We start from the raw sequence: 6,700 nt of genomic DNA, 5'->3' as shown, positions 1-6,700 counted from the left end.
GTATGTATGAGATGTCTGAGGTGAAACAGTGTGTTAGTTAGCAAGAGTGCCATTTCATCAATTGAAGATATGATTAAAATAACAAAGAGCTAGAATAACAACCATAATAATAATAACAATAATAATAATAATAATAATAATAATAATAATAATAATAATAATAATGATAATAATAATAATAATAATAGACTGGCGCCAAATGCCTTCTGCTTACTTTTTTGACGCTCCCAGCATATTTCAATATTCTATACACACAACTTGATATACATACATACATACATACATGAATATATATATATATATATATAGATATATATATATATATATATATAATATATATATATATAATATATATATATATGTATATATATATATATCATACGTACATATATGCAGACACATACGTGCGCGCACACACACACTCACACACACCGCCACACACACACTTATTCTCTCTCTCTCTCTCACACACACACACGTACACAAACACACACACGCACACACGCACACGCACACACATACACACACACACACACACGGAAATAGAAAAGTACTCAATATATCAAGTAGAAATAATGAAAATATAAGCAATACGAAAAGCAATAATGAAAACAGCAACATCAGCAACATCAACTCAACAACAACAACAACAACAACAACAACAATAATAAAAACAACTACAATAACTACAAGAACAAGAACAACAGCAATATTTACAAGAACAAGATCAACAACAACGACGGGAATAATAATGAATGATAATAATAATCTTCTTTTCCATTGAGTATATTTCCCAGGAAGAAAGAGGAGTGCAATTAACATATGGCCTATTTCCTTAATGCGATATGGCGCATGTATTGCTAGGTGGTCAAAGAACCAGCTCAAGGAAATGGACTGGAAAACCAGAAAGTTGATGAGAATTAGAAGGAACAATACCCCAAAAGCGATACTGATAGGCTGTATGTGCCTAGCTAGGAACAGGGGAAGAAGAGGCCTCATAGGATGCAAGATCAGTTTTGTCAACGAGAAGAACAGTCAGGGATGGCACGTTAAACAGCAGAGTGAATCCTTTTGCTTGCCTCTTTTAGAATTAACAATCCAATACCTAGCGAAAATATGATGCACCCACAAACATTTAAGTAACAAAGTGAAGAAGAAAGAAGAAACAACTGGAAAATGAAATCACTGCATGGGCAATACCTCAGAGAAATCGAAGGAAAAGACAGGACCAACACTTGGAGATGGTTAAGAAAAAGTGATCTGAAAGGATGCACTGAGGCATTGATATATATAGCACCTAGGTACAAGCTCTGGGAATTAATTACACCAAGTTCGAAATAGATAAGAGCAGCGTGGCAACAAAAACGAAACAATCTCACATATTGTGAGTGAGTATAGCAAGCTGGCCCAAAAAGCACTACAAAAGGAGGGACGATAACATGCTAAGTTCGTCCACTGGAGTCTATGTGAAAAGTACGGCCTGGGTAATAGAGCACAGAAATGGTACGAACATGAACCAGAAGGTGTCACTGAGAACAAGGAATATAAGATACTGTGGGATTTTACAATCCAACGTGACTCCCTAATCAATGCAGGGAGACCAGATACTGCTGTGATAGATAAAGCAAAAAAGAAAACTAAGATTATAGATATTGCAATACCTGGGGAGGTAAAACTACAGTAATAATGTTTTCAAATTTTGCCAAAAATGCAGCAGTTTGGGGGGAGGAGATGAGTGGAATATATTGAGCCCAGAGTTCAACTGGTACTCATTTTATCGACCCCGAAAGGATGAAAGGCAAAGTCGGCCTTGGCGGAATTTGAGCTCAGAACGTAAAGACGGACGAACTGCTGCTAGGCATATTGTCTGGCCTGCTAACGATTCCTCCAGTTCACCGACTTAATAACAACAACAATGATAATAATAAAAATGCCCTGATGCAGTACCAAGCAATGGCTCTCAGGATTTTGGTCTTAACTGATTGGAAATGTTATCATGTACATTGTTTTATCTTGGTATAAAAGATGGGCTACAGGTAAATATTCTGCTCAATACCACAGATTTGTTTGTCAGTTGCATAACCATAACCAGTTGAGCATGTCCCTTAGCGGCTGACGCTATGTGCATCTCTGATCACGAGTAGAAGTAATGGAGGAGCATCATAGCCATGTCTTGAGAGGAATTCTTTGGGGTTTGAATAATTCACCTTTGGAAACATGGATGTTTCGTTCAACATCTTTAAACAACCCTTATTCAAGGACCCTTTAAGTGGGACTGGCTACTCGACCTGAAGAAAATTCTAACTGGGTCCCACCTGCAAGGTCATGCGCTGTTTATCTTGATATGAAATTACCGTTCACACACATATGGTTGTGATACATGTGCCTGGTTGGTCATGATGTGTGCACTGAGCTTCGTATATTTTACTCCAGTGTCACTTTCATGGCATACATTGCTCTCACATAAAAATAATAATAATAATAATAATAAACTGATTGGAAGTGTTATCATGTACATTGTTTTGTCTTGGTATAAAAGATGGGCTACAGCAAATATTCTGCTCAATACCACAGATTTGCTTGTCAGTTGTTTGACCATAACCAGTTGAGCATGTCCCTTAGTGGATGATGATATGTGCATCTCTGATCACAAGCAGAAGTACTGGGGGAGCATCATAGCCATGTGTTGAGAGGGATTCTTTGGGGTTTGAATAATTCACCTCTGGAAACATGGGTGGTTCTTTCAACATCCTTAAACAACCCTTATTCAGGGACCTTTTGAGCGGGATGGGCTACTCAACCTGAAGAAAATTCTAACTGGGTCCCACCTGCAAGGTCATGCGCTGTTTATCTTGATATGAAATCACCGTATCACGCACATATGGTTGTGATAAATGTGCCTGGTTGGTCATGATGGGTGCACTGAGCTTCGTATATTTTACTCCAGTGTCACTTTCATGGCATACATTGCTCTCACATAAAATAATAATAATAATAATAATAATAATAATAATAATAATATAATAATAATAATAATAATAATAATAATAATGAGAAGAAGAAGAAGAAGAAGAAGAAGAAGAAGAAGAAGAAGAAGAAGAAGAAGAAGAAGAAGAAGAAGAAGAAGAAGAAGAAGAAGAAGAAGAAGAAGAAGAAGAAGAAGAAGAAGAAGAAGAAGAAGAAGAAGAAGAAGAAGAATGTCCTCTGATTTAAGCAGAAGGCCAACATTTTCAAGACGAGGGCGTAAATCAATATTTTTGTTGACGTCAGTATTTTACTGGTTCTCCATTTTAACGATCCTGAAACGATGAAAGGAAAATTTGACTATGGCATTATTTCAACTCAAAAGATAAAGAGCCAGAACATGTGACATAAGGTATGTCTTCCAACTGCTTTTAACCTACCAATCCACCTTATCCCACCAATACTCAGAGTTTCGTGTTACCGCTGTTTCATACGATTAAGGGTAATTAATAACAATGGACTTATATTAATGGTGATATCAGGACAAAATCCCCCACACACCGAGGACAAAATTCCCTCGAAAACAAAATCCCCACTGACAAAGTTTACACAAAAATATCAAATAATATATATTAACATTTTTTAAATAAAATTTCACCTTCCTAAAATAGTTTTTAACTGCTGGGTTTTGTCCGGGGTGGGTGTGAGGAGGATTTTATCCTAGTACTATAAATGCTATAATATAAAATCTAACACTGAAAATACTTAAGATGTTTTACGTTTGGCAAGAGTTTAGATATTAAGCGAAGGATAAATGTCTTCGAGAAAGTTTTCGGCCAGCGAAGTATACATGGAAGAAGAAAGAGGAACAGAATATGAGGCACATGCAAAGGGATATAGGGTTATATATAACGAAAGAAAGAAAGAAATTGAAGTAGACTCTATGGTGATCCAAAATGACAGTCGATAAAATTAACCGATACATTACAGAGAAAGGGTATACTTATTGAAGAGGAGTGTGAAAGCAGATAAGAAAGTTTTGTATTTACGATTACGTAAATAATTGATGAAATGGATTAAATTCAGGGAAGCAGTTAAATGTATTTGAGTTGACAGAGTGTTAAAGAACAGGGTCTGAAGAGAGGGAAATAGATGTCAGGGTAAAATGAAAAATAAGGAGAAAATGAAAGAAGATAAAGTGAACTTGACCCGGTGAGACGCATGTAAGGAGAGAACAGCTGATTGATGTTTAAATAAAAGCGAAAAAGTGGCGTCAGTTTACTAATAGTTTTTAATCTCCTGCAATATATCTATGAAGATATCTTCTGCTACAATATTGCCGTTTACACAGAATACGGATTAGCAATGAGATCTCTAAATATTCATAAGATTGGATATTTATAGAACTTCAAGGAGCTTAAAAAAAAACAAAAAAAAAAAAACTTGCAGAATTTCAAAGTAATTTAGTCCATAAAATGGCAATATATTTAACCTTTAAACAGAATGAAATTCTTTAGAATAAAATTGTTATGGTGACGACGTTTAGAAAATTTTCATTTCTGTACTTCAACAAGTTCTAACAGTGACCAGAGTATTTTAAAGTGTATAGTTTCTGTATAAGTCAATACTCAAGCACACTACGAAACACATACACGCATATATTTACATAAATACACATATACATATATACCTACCCTATCAAATGTATGCTTTCTCTTAACCAGAATCTTTTCAACGCTGGTATAGACACGCAACATACATGGAGTGGTGGATCCAAGCGAAGGATTGAAATGAATTACTTTGTGGGTAGAAAAACTCTGGATATTATGTTGTCGCCGGTGTACAATTGTCAGTATTAGGTTTATATCAAGATAAGTCAAAGCTAGGATAAACTAAAGCTTCATTACCTATAAAAGAGTATTAAGATCTCTCTCTCTCTCTCTCTCTCTCTCTCTTTCCTTCGTTGAGACAGTAAAAATATATGCATACACACACGCATATTCACTGACATAGTCACACACATACATATGTAAATCTGTATGTATGTATGTATGTATGTATGTATGTATGTATGTATGTATGTATGTATGTATGTATGCATGTATGTATGCATGCGTGAATATATGTATATATACATACAGACATATATATATTCATATATTCATATGTTTATGTGTATTTATATGCGTATTTTATGTATATATTTTATGCATATGTTATGCATGTGTATATGTGTAAATCTATTTATATCTATATGTAAACGTATACATATGTGTCTGTGTGCGTGTATACATAGAGAGAGCTGTGTACATTTGTCTGTTTCACTGTGGACCTCGACGTATTGAGATATGCCCGTGCAGCTGAACGTAAAATACCACTGCTTAGATAGGCCTAATGAACGTAATGATGGCAAAGTGCCATCATTTTGCTGTATTTTATTTTTTAATATGCGGAAGCATTATTATTTCCCTGTGCAATTGATAAAATATATTCATAGATACAACGAAAACTGACGGTCCGTGTATCCTCTAAGGACTGAAGCCTATTCTAGAATGTTCAGTTATCAGTGGTGTTTTTCTATATTGATATTTAACATAATCATGGTTCTTATGAATTATGTAGGTTAGTAGGTTGCACAATAGATTAGGAAATGCTTCGGATTTAGCATTTACAGAGAAACAACGGCCATGATTAGTGGAATAATAGGCATCTTAAAGGAAGCTTTTGATATGATGTGTAGTATCAATCAGTATATTTTCAATGAAGGCGTATACGTATGGTCTAGCGTTTGGGGATGTTGAAATGATGAGCGTATGTATGTGAGATCGGTTTGTGGAACGGACGTCACATATTGATCCTGAGCGAGGCACATAATTTCAGTTTAGGTAACTGAAAATGTGTTCTAGAGAAATGCTGATACAGCCCTCCCTTCTAGAGTCACATCTGCTATATTCCGCTGGAGCAAGTGCGAGAGGCCTGATGATAAATCTATGACCGCACGCAACTACAAAGACAATCATAGTACATGTTACCTGGCCATATTGGCTCCTGAGTGACGGATGACTGTACTGTTCTGTATTACCTATTCCCAGGCCATATTCAACTAAATATATAATCGAAATCATTTAAATTCACATTTCCGTATATATTTTTGTTGCATTTCAGCTGCTATTTTGTACATCTGATTACATTATTCCACGATGTCCATATCTGAGACAGTCAAGTGTGATAAACAGAGATATTTAATTGCTATTTCTAACAGGTAAAGGTGCAATTATTGCAGAGATTGCTTTAATCATTTTCATATTCATACAAGAGTTACAGGCACATGGTTGTATCTATTTGCTTTCTACGATAATTATATTTGTATTTTATAGACTTCGTATTTCACTTTTCTTTCAGAAGTCAGTGAATGTGCTTAGGTTGCGTTTTTGTAGTTGTCGTTGTTTTTAAACACCATACTCTCAGCAAAATCTTCCATTTTGATCGTACACCCTTTCAAAAATAAAGCAAGGAACAACAAACGCGATGAAAAGTTTTATACGGTTAGTTACTGATTCAGAATGACTTTCACTTACTCTTCTACTCTTTTACTTGTCTCAGTCATTTGACTGTGGCCATGCTGGAGCACCGCCTTTAAGTCGAGCAAATCGACCCCAGGACTTATTCTTTGTAAGCCTAGTACTTATTCTATCGGTCTCTCTTACCGAACCGCTAAGTTATGGACGTAAACACA

The sequence above is a fragment of the Octopus sinensis genome, linkage group LG6 (genome assembly GCF_006345805.1).
Source record: "Octopus sinensis linkage group LG6, ASM634580v1, whole genome shotgun sequence".
In the NCBI taxonomy this organism is placed as follows: Eukaryota; Metazoa; Mollusca; class Cephalopoda; order Octopoda; family Octopodidae; genus Octopus; species Octopus sinensis.
The sequence above is the reverse complement of the archived record's forward strand: the minus strand, read 5'-3'. Positions refer to the sequence as shown.